This window comes from Bufo gargarizans, chromosome 11 (assembly GCF_014858855.1).
Source record: "Bufo gargarizans isolate SCDJY-AF-19 chromosome 11, ASM1485885v1, whole genome shotgun sequence".
Classification (NCBI taxonomy): Eukaryota; Metazoa; Chordata; class Amphibia; order Anura; family Bufonidae; genus Bufo; species Bufo gargarizans.
The window spans coordinates 82,958,748-82,973,088 of record NC_058090.1 but is presented as its reverse complement, the minus strand read 5'-3'; the positions used below and the strand labels follow the sequence as shown (position 1 = coordinate 82,973,088).

Sequence of the window (14,341 nt, the reverse complement as noted above, 5' to 3'; positions counted from 1 at the left end):
GGCGATGACAGCTTCTTGCAGATAGCTTGGCGTCACATAGGCGTCTTCTAATTGTAACAGTACTCACAGGTAACTTTAGACCTTCTTTGATCTTCCTGTAGCTGATTGTTGGCTTGCCATTTTGGCTATTCTTCTATCCAGTCGAATGGTAGTTTTTCACTTTCTTCCACGTCTTTTCAGGTTTTGGTTGCCATTTTAAAGCATTTGCAATCATTTTAGCTGAGCAGCCTATCATTTTCTGCACCTCTTTATATGTTTTCCCCTCTCCAATCAACTTTTTAATCAATGTACGCTGTTCTTCTAAACAATGTCTGAAACAACCCATTGTCCTCAGAATTTCATAGATAAATGCACTGTAACCATTATGTACAACATTTGCTGCCTTCCTTCCTTAACCACTTTAACCCCGCTAGCTGAAACCCCCTTAATGACCAGAGCACTTTTTACACTTCTGCACTACACTACTTTCACCGTTTATTGCTCGGTCATGCAACTTACCACCCAAATGAATTTTATCTCCTTTTCTTCTCACTAATAGAGCTTTCATTTGGTGGTATTTCATTGCTGCTGACATTTTTACTTTTTTTGTTATTAATCGAAATTTAACGATTTTTTTGCAAAAAAATGAAATTTTTCACTTTCAGCTGTAAAATTTTGCAAAAAAAACGACATCCATTTATAAATTTTTCGCAAAATTTATTGTTCTACATGTTTTTGATAAAAAAAAAATGTTTGGGCAAAAAAAATGGTTTGGGTAAAAGTTATAGCGTTTACAAACTATGGTACAAAAATGTGAATTTCCGCTTTTTGAAGTAGCTCTGACTTTCTGAGCACCTGTCATGTTTCCTGAGGTTCTACAATGCCCAAACAGTAGAAAAACCCCACAAATGACCCCATTTCAGAAAGTAGACACCCTAAGGTATTCGCTGATAGGCATAGTGAGTTCATAGAACTTTTTATTTTTTGTCACAAGTTAGCGGAAAATGATGATTTTTTTTTTTTTATTTTTTTCTTACAAAGTCTCATATTCCACTAACTTGCGACAAAAAATAAAAAATTCTAGGAACTCGCCATGCCCCTCACGGAATACCTTGGGGTGTCTTCTTTCCAAAATGGGGTCACTTGTGGCGTAGTTATACTGCCCTGGCATTCTAGGGGCCCAAATGTGTAAAAAATGGCCTGCGAAATCCGAAAGGTGCACTTTGGAATATGTGCCCCTTTGCCCACCTTGGCTGCAAAAAAGTGTCACACATCTGGTATCGCCGTACTCAGGAGAAGTTGGGGAATGTGTTTTGGGGTGTCATTTTACATATACCCATGCTGGGTGAGAAAAGTATCTTGGTCAAATGCCAACTTTGTATAAAAAAATGGGAAAAGTTGTCTTTTGCCAAGATATTTCTCTCACCCAGCATGGGTATATGTAAAATGACACCCCAAAACACATTCCCCAACTTCTCCTGAGTACGGCGATACCAGATGTGTCACACTTTTTTGCAGCCTAGATGCGCAAAGCGGGCCAAATTCCTTTTAGGAGGGCATTTTTTGACATTTGGATCCCAGACTTCTTCTCACGCTTTCGGGCCCCTAACATGCCAGGGCAGTATAAATACCCCACATGTGACCCCATTTTGGAAAGAAGTCACCCCAAGGTATTCCGTGAGGGGCATGGCGAGTTCCTAGAATTTTTATTTTTTTTGGCACAAGTTAGCGGAAATTGATTTTTTTTGTATTTTCTCACAGTCTCCCTTTCCGCTAACTTGGGACAAAAATTTCAATCTTTTATGGACTCAATATGCCCCTCACGGAATACCTTGGGGTGTCTTCTTTCCGAAATGGGGTCACATGTGGGGTATTTATACTGCCCTGGCATTTTAGGGCCCTAAAGCGTGAGAAGAAGTCTGGAATATAAATGTCTAAAAAATGTTACGCATTTGGATTCCGTGAGGGGTATGGTGAGTTCATGTGAGATTTTTTTTTTTTACACAAGTTAGTGGAATATGAGACTTAGTAAGAAAAAACAAAAACAAACAAAAAATTTCCACTAACTTGGGCCCAAAAAAATGTCTGAATGGAGCCTTACAGGGGGGGTGATCAATGACAGGGGGGTGATCAGGGAGTCTATATGGGGTGATCACCCCCCTGTAAGGCTCCATTCAGACGTCCGCATGTGTTTTGCGGATCCGATCCATGTATCAGTGGATCCGTAAAAATCATACGGACGTCTGAATGGAGCCTTACAGGGGGGTGATCAATGACAGGGGGGTGATCAATGACAGGGAACTGATCAGGAAGTCTATATGCGTGATCACCCCCTTGTCATTGATCACCCCCCTGTAAGGCTCCATTCAGACGTCCGCATGTGTTTTGCGGATCCGATCCATGTATCAGTGGATCCGTAAAAATCATACGGACGTCTGAATGGAGCCTTACAGGGGGGTGATCAATGACAGGGAAGTGATCAGGAAGTCTATATGGGTGATCACCCCCTTGTCATTGATCACCCCCCTGTAAGGCTCCATTCAGAGGTCTGCATGTGTTTTGCGGATCCGATCCATGTATCAGTGGATCCGTAAAAATCATACGGACGTCTGAATGGAGCCTTACAGGGGGGTGATCAATGACAGGGGGGTGATCAATGACAGGGGGGTGATCAGGGAGTCTATATGGGGTGATCAGGGGTTCATAAAGGGTTAATAAGTGACGGGGGGGTGTAGTGTAGTGTAGTGTTTTGTGGTACTTTACAGAGCTGCCTGTCTCCTCTGGTGGTCGATCCAAACAAAAGGGACCACCAGAGGACCAGGTAGCAGGTATATTAGACGCTGTTATCAAAACAGCGTCTAATATACCTGTTAGGGGTTAAAAAAATCACATCTCCAGCCTGCCAGCGAGCGATCACCGCTGGCAGGCTGGAGATCCACTCGCTTACCTTCCGATCCTGTGAACGCGCGCGCCTGTGTGCGTGCGTTCACAGGAAATCTCGCGTCTCGCGAGATGACGCGTATATGCGTGACTGTGCGCAGCGCTGTCACCTCCGGACCGCACATCTGCGTTAGGCGGTCCGGAGGTGGTTAAATAAGGGCAATAATTGCCACCCGTTTTTCAAAGAATGAATGACCTCACTTATTGAACTCCACACTGCTATTACGTCTGCCTGGGAAAGCAGGACAGTGGTGGACATGGGTTGCCAGCCTAGTTTTTAAGTCCACCGCCATTTGCATGCCAGTTATTGTTATTAACACCTTTGTAAAGCTTCACCTTTTTTTTTAAAGCCACAAAGATACATAATTTGATTTTGTGTATGACACCTTTAGGTTTCCAGGTATCTCACATAGGTTTCATCTCAGGACAAACTTCACAGAGGTTCTGCAATTGAGAAGATATTTATTGATTTGTGAACTCATATGAAGCAATCACAGATGGAGTGTACACACTATACTAGTAGAGGGCCCATCACCTGCATTTGGTAAAAAGGCAAATATTTAAATACACCATAGTTAATAGCAAAGGATGACATTATCTATGGTTCATCATGTAGAAGTTAATTAATCTTCCAAGACGATGGCACCCCCATTGACCACATGAGTTCCATTTACCCAACTGAAAATATTTCCATGCACAGTATAAAAATTACTACCAAAATATTTCATAGTTTTGGAGGGCAGAACATAATCCCACATATGGACATCACGCATTTCACCTACAAATGATTGATCTGCATCAAAACCACCTCCATAAGTGTCCTGTTCCTGCCCAAGGATGACACTTATCTCAGGTCCTAGGGGAGATCCTTTCTTCGTGCCTTTTCTAGGGTAACGCTTACCATTGATCCAAAGTTCAACAAGTCCTGTTTGAGAATTCCAAGCGACACAAGTGTGTTTCCAATCTAGAACCTCTGGATCCACATTAAAATTAATTTCTTCTTGATTTATGTGAACAGAGCATACGTTTGGAGGTCTTGAAAAAATAAGGAAAGTGTTGTCCTTTCCTGAACCAGGAGCGGCAATGGAAAAAAGAGAATGGCCTCGAGTGAGGTCAGTATAGGAGCGTAGACATATGGTAAGTTGGTTTGAAGGTTGGTTCACTGTCGGCTTCAGAATCACATGGTCAGTAGCTGTTTTCTTAGGAAAAATTAGGGTATTTTTACCTAGACCAAAAGACAGAGAAAAAGTTTAAGTAACAACAATAGTTTAATGATTATTATTAGAGATGAGCGATGCTTCGCCAATTTTTTCCCAAAAATTACGGTAGCTTTTTTCCGAATTAATTCATCATAAAGCGTGTTAAATCAGCTATATCCCAGCCTGCAGGTGGAGTGTATGTCGGTGTACATCACTGTGCATTGCAGCAACATGCATAGCTAGTCCTTTCTGGTAGGGAAACAGTTACTGTTCGTCAGTATGAGTGGCAGGTCTCATACAGTATATAGATGTGCGTCACAATTAGGCTCCATTCACATGTCTCTTATTTGGTCAGTTACGGGTCCACAACACAGACTCGGGGAAGTTCTTTTTAAGATACCTTATCTGAGAACAGGATTGGCTCCTGATTTTGGCTCACCATGCAGTAATTACTGGAATTAACTGACCAAATAACCGAAGCGTGAACTCAGCCTTACAGGTCAAGGTTTGTGTCAGGTGTAAAGTACTTAACCGTGCAGTGGCCAAAGATTCTACTATAGAGAGGTCTCTTTTTACACCATCTCCTGTTTCGACATAGATTGCTAGAGAACCTGGTGTGTTATACTAAACTAGAAAAAAACGGTCTCATCTCACTGTTTTGGGGGTGTCCACTAGAAAAGAGTGAATCGAATTTGACAAAGTGGAATTTGCACCGAATCTGAATTTCCTCGCGCTTCGTGGTAACAAATTGTATTTTTTCTTAGAATGGCTGCTGCACGTGTGAGAACAAGGAACTCTGCCATGCATGCAGCCAATCAGCAGCCAGCCAGCCCTGTGATGTCACAGCGCTATAAATAGCCTAAGGGTACTTTCACACTTGCGGCAGGACGGATCCGGCAGGCTGGTCTCCCTGTCGGATCCGTCCTTCCGCTGTTTTGCCGTATTGCCGCTCCATCCCCATTGACTATAATGGGGACGGGGGCGGAACTCCGGCGCAGCACGGCGAAAGCCGCCGGACTAAAAAGTCCTGCATGTCCGACTTTTTAGTCCGGCGGCTTTTGCCGTGCACCGCCATGCTGCGCCGGACCATCCGTCCTGCCGCAAGTGTGAAACTAGCCTAAGCCATCTTGGATTCTGCCATTTTCCAGTGTACTTAGTGCAGGGAGGCGTCAGCAGGCACTAGGGACAGTGATAGGAAAGACTTCATTGTGCTAAAAAACTATTTACAAGTTAAGGCCTCATGCACACGACCGTTTTTTTTTAAGGTCCGCAAAAACGGGGTCCGTAGGTCCGTGATCTGTGACCGTTTTTTCGTCCGTGGGTCTTCCTTGTTTTTTGGAGGATCCACGGACATGTAAAATGAAAAAAAAATCAAGTCAAGTTTGCCATTGAAATGATAGGAAAAAACGGACACGGATCACGGACACGGATGCCAATCTTGTGTGCATCAGTGTTTTTTCACGGACCCATTGACTTGAATGGGTCCGTGAACCGTTGGCCGTGAAAAAAATAGGACAGGTCATATTTTTTTCACGGCCAGGAAACACGGATCACGGATGCGGCTGCCAAACGGTGCATTTTACGATTTTTCCACGGACCCATTGAAAGTCAATGGGTCCGTGAAAAAAAACGGAAAACGGCACAACGGCCACGGATGCACACAACGGTCGTGTGCATGAGGCCTAAGGGAAAGATTATTCAAACTGTATGGAAAGGATAGGGAGGAATCATTCCACAGCATTTCTGTTGAACAGGGTTCAGTAGGGGAGGTTACAGCCTGGGTAATAGGAACAATCCTATTACACCTTGCTGCACTGACTGGGGACCCAAATTGCCATTATACAGCTCTGTAATTCCAGCAAACCGTTCTTGTTATTGGGGTGCAAGTGCTGTGTGATACAGCCATTAACAGGGTTTATTACAAGGAAATATTTCTAAAGAAAATAAAAATATATTTGCCATTCAGCGGTGCAGTTATATGTTCTACAGCCCTTTTTGCCGTGTATTAGTGGCACAAAAAAAGTATTTGCCGTTGTGTGGTGAAGTGAGAAAATTACAGCCCTTTTTGGAGTGTATTAGTGGGAAAAAAGGGCTTATTAGCCGTTGTGTGGGGAAGTGAGAAAATTGCAGACTTTTTTGGGTGTTTTAATTTCCTTTTTATTTATTTATTTTAACTAACAGTATGTCAGACAGAGAAGTGCCAGGCCCTGCACCGAAGAGTGGCAGAGGCCTCAATGTTTCTGGCGCTGGCACAGGTCACAGCAGAGTAAAGGAACGTGGCAGCAGGAGTCGCAGCGAGAGGCTTGAGCTCCTGGTGTCATCTAGCGGTCGTGTCTTGACCAGCAACCCAGCGGTTCTTGAATGGTTGACTCGGTTATCCACTTCGTTCCAAGTGACATCAGACACCCCTAGCCAAGAGTCAGTGGGTTCGTGAGACACAACCCTTAGTTGGCATGGCCTGGGAGCAGGCCCTGGGCCCTCACCTGTCCTCAACCTGCCTCTGTCCTTTTCTGTTCCCTCAGCCAGAGAAGTATTATATGCTGTGGGTTCAGCCCCACTATACAGTGAGGACGAGCTACTAGAGGACAGTTAGCAGCTACTGCCCAGCCAAGATGTGGAGACATACTCGATGATGATGTAGCTGATCGCACTTGGGAGCTGGGTGAATTAGGGGCTTCATCATCATCACTCCGATGTGGTGGTCCAGCCTGCCACAACATCCGCTGCATCACCCAGTGGCACGCACCCAGTTTCAGGCAGTCAAGGCTCCACCACCTCAGCTGAAGGGAGCTGTCTGTCCTTCCCATCATCTGCTGGTCCTGATGCTCCTTCTCCTCCTCCTCATCGTTAGTTATTCCGTCAGCAATTGATCACCAAAGCGATTGCCAAGAGACAACAGTATGCGTGCACTCATCCAATGGTGCAGAAGCTGAATGGGCTCCTGTTCAAGTTGCTGGAGCTTCAGTCCCTCCCTTTACCAGTGGTGGACTCTGCACCTTTCAGAGAACTGATGGCTTGTGCCGAGCCGAGGTGGAGAGTCCCAAGCAGTCATTTATTTGCCAAAAAGGTGTCTGCCAAAGTGCACGGCAGTGCCGATGTGTGGAGCTGTAACTGCGGTCAGGGACAATACATGTCCTTTACGAACCACTGGGTGAATGTGGTTCCTGCACCACCACACCAGCAACTTGGCCAGGTGATGCCGCTTCCGCCTCCACGTTGTCACGCCGTTGGTCCTGTTGCAATGTACAATGCCCGCGCCATAGGGGTGTAATGTAAGTGTAACGGTGATTGTGTGCTGAGTGAGGGTAGTAGTACTCCCAGTTCAGTTGTCGTGCCTGACGAAGGCACGCCGAAACGCGCGTTGGGGTAGCGCCACCCTGGTTCCTGTTCACATCTGGTCCTTTCCTGGTGAGTCTTAGATCATAGTCTCCCCGCCATGGTTTTATGCTGCCGATGTTGAGACACCTCACTTGGCTTTCCATCATCCTTTCATTGACATATTTGCATTGTCAATGCTTTTTGTACTCTGTGCATTATAGCCATGTCGGTTGAGATTCTCTGATCTTCACTCACCCCTTTTATATCCATTCATCCATTTTTCTTTATACTGTGTTCATGAGGTGGTCACTGCACCACACACTGTTGTATGTTCCTCATGCTCATAACATCATAACAATTTTTTGTATATATTCCCTTGTGACCAGTGTGCTTTCCAGGGTGGCGCTCTTTCTTTTTTCCTCCCTGTTCCCTTACTCTGTCTGTGGCATGTATCATATGTGTACTTTTTTATCATGTATTTCATAATAAAAACATTTTGTACTTTTCTAACTACTAGTTTGGTACTTTAAGCTTCTCTTCTCTTTTTCTGCTATTATACTCAGAGTTTGTACCGAGTTACCCTCTGTCGGGTACCCCCTAGTATCTATATGATATACATGTAGGCACTGTCCTTGTATTCACGTCGGGGGTTACCTGGGGTCATTCTTCTTTGTTCTGATCCAGCTCAACTGTGTAGGGGTGATGATCTTACTTGTACTTGGATCCTGATCTTGCTCTGGTTACTCAGCCTTTCAATAATAGTTTGGATCTTTTGTAAAGTCTATTCTACAGTTCAGCAATTTTCAGTGATTCCGTAATCCAGCAACCCAAGGGCGGTCTCCCTTATGGCAGGCAAACTCTCTGCTCCATTCTTTGAAAAGGTTGAACAAGATAAAGCAATTATTCTCTTAAAGGGGTTGTCTGGGTTCAGAGCTGAACCCGGACATACCCCCTCCATTTTCACCCCGGCAGCCCCCCTGACATGAGCATCGGAGCAGTTTATGCTCCGATGCTCTCCTTTGCCCTGCGCTAAATTGCGCAGGGCAAAGGCATTTTTTGGAGATCCGGTGACGTATCGGGCTCTCCATGGGGCTGCCAGGAACCCCGGTGACGTCACCGGCACTGATGGGTGGGATTTAGTGCTACCCTAGCCAGTAAAACGGCTAGGGCAGAGCTAAAGCCCGCCCCTCACACACTGCCGGGCGGAAGTTACCGCCCGGCAGTGTGTTAGCCTCAGTGCTAGCCTCAGGAGGGCTGTCTGGGTGAAAATAAGGGTATGTCCGGGTTCAGCTCTGAACCCGGACAACCCCTTTTATCCCTGGAAGGGATATTACAGTAAAGGATCAATAAGTCCTAGTCTTGGACTACAAAGGTTGCAGTAGTATGATCCCCTGGGCAAGGCCCAGGAGGACAGAGCCAAGTCTGGCTCCTCTCCTCTCCTAACTCCTCACTCCAACTTCCTGTGTGCTGACCTATATAAATGGTGTGAAAGTGACACCTAGAGGCGAATATGTGTAGTGCATTGAACCAGCCTGAAATGGGGATTTAACAGCTGTGACAAAGGAAAATACAATAGATAGTGCAAAATTACATAGGATGGCACAGACAATTTTGGAGTGGGACACTACAAATGTCCAGCAGCAGCAGCTAGATCTGGAGTAGGACCTGAACCAGTAGATGGTGGCATACTTGGACAGTACCCTGCCACCCCACATTGAAGATCCGCTGGACTACTGGGCAGCCAAACTGGATTTGTGGCCGCAACTAGCAGAGTTTGCCCTGGAAAAGCTGTCCTGCCTGGCCAGTAGTGTGGCATCAGAGAGGGTGTTTAGTGCGGCGGGGGCCATAGTTACCCCAAGAAGAACTCGCCTGTGGAGAGACTGTCTTTTGTCAAGATTAGTGTTGATCGAGCAGCAAAGTGCTTAGGTGCTTGAGTAGAACACCTCGGGATGCTCGGGTGCTCTACTGAGCACCAGAGCACAACAGAAGTAAATGGGAGAACCCGAGCATTACAGTAAACCAGGTGCCCCCTGCTCTGAAGAGGGGAGGGTGTCTGGTTCACATGAAAAGGTCAGAAATTGATGGAAACACCACTGAAATGGTTCGGGAACAGCATGGGGAGGATGTCTGGATGCATCTTGGACTCCCAGGTCGCTGCTGGGAATGTTGTTGTCCGAGTAGTGCGCCACTTTTACAGACTGACAATAATACGCACCAAACCGAAGATAAAATTGTTTTTTGAGGAAAGATTGTTAGGAAACATTCTTTCCTGTATATTTACTTGTATATAAAGTGCAAGTGCTGCCAAAAATTACAAGGAAGGAGGCACTCCGATACAACCTGTATATCACATAAAGGAGGGCCTCATTCACATTGTGGTACAATAGTTCAGGTAGTGGGACTCCTACACTCATAAAGCCTATGCACTAAGTGAAAGGGCTGCTGAAAATTACAAGGAACCGGCACTCCAAGGCACCCTTTATTATGCATAAAGGAGGGCATCATACACACCCTTGAAAAATTATGATTGATGGCCTGCTGGTGACCCTCAAAAACATTAGGAGCAAGGACCTGCTGGTCTGATCATCTAAAACATTAGGGTTGAGGGTTTGCTGCTGAGTGTGGGATCACTTGTTTGCCAAGACTCTCCATAGTGGGAGGAAGGACGATCAGGGTGAGGATTCTGTTGACCACACTTTTGGCTACTGAGACTGGACTTTGGGGAAGACAGGGTGGTGCTTAACCAACTGGAAGCATTATCCGCTGCAATCCAACCGACCACCTGGTTGCACTGGTCTAACTTTGAGAGTGGTGTCCTGCACCGCCCTGCAAACTGTGACATGAAGCTAGGTATCGTGGATGAGCGTGTTTCTTGTGCTCCGGCAGCAGGCACAGTTTCACCGCACCCAGAGCCACGGCCTCTGCGTGCACCATCAACAGCACGGCCACTTCCCCGTCCCTTACTGCTCGCCTTCTTCATATTAAATGGTATATATGCTTGCAAGTATGTCACATGTACAGTAGCGCAGGTTTTGTAAGTGTATGCGCAAATAAATTACACTGAATGTCACTGATATTTATGATGCGCAAACGTTATACAGGAGATGTAGCGCAGATAATGTCGCTGCTGTAACCAGCGGCTAATAGAAAATTACAGGGAATGTCACAGATATTTGGGATACGGAAACGTTATACAGGAGATGTAGAGCAGGCAATGTCACTGTCCGGAAAAAGTACACTGGATGTCACAGATATTTTTATTATGCGCACACATTAAACAGTAGATGTAGTGCAGATAATGTCGCTGTCTGCAGCGTCTACGGAAAAAGTACACTGGATGTCGCAGATATTTTTATTATGCGCACACATTAAACAGGAGATGTAGCGCAGGTAATGTCACTGTCCGCAACGTCTATGGAAAAAGTACACTGGATATCACTGATATTTATGATGCACAATCGTTATAGAGAAGATGTAGCACAGATAATGTAACTGTCCGCAGCGGACACCATCTACGGAAAAAGTACACTGGATGTCACAGATATTTTTAGGATGCGCACACGCTAAACAGGAGATGTAGCGCAGATAATGTTTCTGTCTGCAGCGTCTACGGAAAAAGTACACTGGATGTCACAGATATATTTAGGCTGTGCACACGTTGCACAGAAGATGTAGCGCAGATAATGTCGCTGTCTGCAGCGGCCAAACAATTGCAAGCTATTTAGCGCAGGTTGCGCTAAAAGTATATCTTGCTGCCAGACACAACAATAGTCCTTAAAAGACACCAACACACCAACCCTGCCTAACAATAAAATAAAATTCTATTTCCTACACTATCTGTCCCTTCTACAGCACAGCTCTCGCTGACTAAGACTGAGCCGAACCATGTGTCATCGGGTGCTTTATAGCACCCGGTGACGTGTTCCGGCCAGCCAATCACTGTAATGCCAGTAATCAACATGTCTATGGCATTACAGTGAGTGTCAGTACTTATCTGCATGTTTATTGGCTGCGTAGCAGGCAACAAACGTGCGGGGAGGAGACTCGAGCATCGCACTCGAGCACACACAGGATTCGGCCGAACACCGTGATGTGCCGAGCATCGCGATTCTTGAGCCGAACTGGTGTTTGGCCGAGCATGCTCGCTCAACACTAGTCAAGATGAATCAGGCGTGGATCAGCCAGGATTTCCACCCACCAGTGCAAGATGCATCAGACTAGATCATCCATGGTGCCACACCAACACTTTGACAAAAGAGACTGGTTTCTTCTGACTACCTGCCTCAGCTACTATTCTGATGCTGCCACCCGCCTGATGCCACACATCTGATGCCAAGCGCTTCTTCTTTCACCCACCATCTTCAGCTGGTACTGGTATTGCCACCCACCTCCCCACTCTGTCACGGGGTCACTCTGTGGTCTCCTGATGCTGCTGCCACCTCCACATTATGTTACCTTGCCACTTTGTGGTCTCCTGATGCCACCTCCACACTATGTCACCTTGCCACTCTATGTTCTCCTGATGCTGCTGTCACCTCCACACTATGTCAGCTTGCCACTCTGTGGTCTCCTGATGCTGCTTCCACCTCCCCACTCTGTCACTGGTTTACTCTGTGGTCTCCTGATGCTGCTGCCACCTCCACACTATGTCACCTTGCCTCACTGTGGTCTCCTGATGCTGCTGTCTCCTCCACACGATGTCACCTTGCCCCACTGTCATTGTGCCACTCTGTATAACCCCAATTACAGAATCAAGGCGCTACAGAATTACTTTTCGATAAAACAATGTGGACACCCCAATAGCAGTAGTATTAGACCACTTTTTGACCCCAATTATGGAATCAAGGTGTAATAGAATTGCTTATCTATTAACCAAGAGTAACACTATTTAATTAGTCCCTACACTCTCCCTATGCTCCCCCTATACTGTGTAAAAAGTCTCCCTGCACTGTCCCTTAACTCTTCCCAACCAATATTTTACAATTAAAGGCTTTATTAACCACTATCCCTGTCACACCCCATCCTGGCCGGATGAGGGTTTTATAGGACTGTGACATCACAGGGGCTGGCTAGCTGCTGATTGGCTGTCTGCATGGCATTTGGGTGATCTCGCGTTCCTGAGCTTCTTTTCATTTTGTAACAAATGTAGCTGCCATTTGATGAAAATATCGATTCGTTGCCAGGAAATTTGCCTTCAGTACAAATTAAATTTTTCTAAAACTTTGGATCAAATTACACTTTGTCAACTTTGATTCACTCAGCACTTATTATTATTATTTTCATCAGGTATATCAAAATAATAATAATAATCACAATTATTAATTTCTATTAAATATTTATTCACCTTCCAGAGCAAAACTTCCGGAGCACAGCAGAAACAGAATGGAAATGTTTTTCATTTTGCTGTTGAAAAAAAATAAAAATCTGTATGAATGTTTTTAACATATTCATCAACTTCATATTAACCAATCCAAACAACAATGAACCTTATTCAATGCCCAAAATAGGACATGTCCTTAAAGGGGTTGCCCGGTATTTTTATTTTGATGGCCTAACTATCGTATTGATAGGGGTCGGACAGCCAGCACTTCCACTGATTCCACTGATCGGTGAAAGAAGTACACTACTCCATCCAGGGCTGGTTACTACAGTGATTGGTGAGGCTTCTGGGTATCGGAAACCTGATAGGCCATCATAATCTACATAATACTACACTATAATAATTCACGTAATACTCTGAATAATAATCCATTATAACACTCTACAAAATATAACAAAATACTCAAATAGTCCACATATTATGCCCCATAATACTCCATATCATGATCTACACGCTACTCTACAAAATACTCCACGTAATGCTTCACTAAAATACTCCACATCATAATGCACTATAATACTCCACATAATGTGCCACGTAATACTCTACATAATACTCCATTATAACACTCCGCAAAATATGACAAAATGCTCTACTACAATAATCTATGAAATATGCCACGTACTACTCTACATAATACTCCAGTATACGTAATGCCCTACATAACACACCGCTATAAATTCTACACTGGTGGAGCGGGTAATTGTGTCTTCATCAGGAAAGATGTCTTCACGCATCAGTGAAAAAAAATGGAGACACTCTCAGTTTTTCATGGCCATTTTGCATCAGTTTGTGCATCCATTTTCTGGCTATGTTTCCGTTTTTAATATCCGTTTTTCAGCAGTTTTTTTTTAAGGCTGTTAAAAACTGCCATTTAAAAACAGATGTTGTTCTTTGGCTTTTTTTACATGCCAAACCCTGCAGTGCTCTCAGTATATTTTATGCCCCCCACAGTGCCCCCTGGACATCGAATGACCCCCATAGTGCTCCCAGTATGATTAATGGTCCCTTAGTGTCTGATTAATAGCTCCATAGTTGCCTCCAGTATGAAAAAATGTCCACATAGCCCCTCAGTAAAAAGTAATGTCCCCTTAGGGCCTCTCATTATATATAGTTGTGCCACCACAAAAAAATAAAAAAATTAAAAAAAATTATATATATATATAACCTCCTGCACTCCTTTCTAAATGGCCGTTACTTTTTGATGGCTGTTATTTAAGTTGATTAAATAGCAGGTGGATAGCACCACAGACTACAATTGATTCTAAAAATGACTGTGTGACCACAGGGTGTGAATGTAGTCTTACCTTCTCTTCGGTGTCACAGGTGTTTCCGTGCTATAAGCAGTTCCTGTGGCTTTATATAGAAGAATGCAAATCTTAGAGAACAACAGCATCGGTTCATGGGGAAGTCCAGTCTTGTCATTTTTTTGGCAGTAGTTATGAAATGCTGTTCTTTTGCAATGTTTCAAAAGAGTAACAACCCGTTCTTTTTTATGTTTTTTTTTTTGTGTGTAATAACATAT

At 44.6% G+C, this 14,341-nt stretch overlaps 1 protein-coding gene across 2 annotated transcripts in view; it reads right to left on the bottom strand.

The window, feature by feature from the left end:
• The window catches only part of LOC122921787 (jeltraxin-like), a 34,121-nt gene extending 21,320 nt beyond the window's left edge, over positions 1-12,801 (bottom strand). Inside the window, exon 1 of one of the 2 annotated variants that reach the window (XM_044272023.1) lies at positions 12,781-12,801. The gene's annotated coding sequence lies outside the window, so the exon portion shown is untranslated. Of the gene's footprint in view, positions 1-3,820; positions 3,886-12,780 lie in introns of those variants that run through there. The other variant, XM_044272022.1, reaches the window with a different exon arrangement.
• Between the last annotated feature and the right edge of the window lie 1,540 nt (positions 12,802-14,341).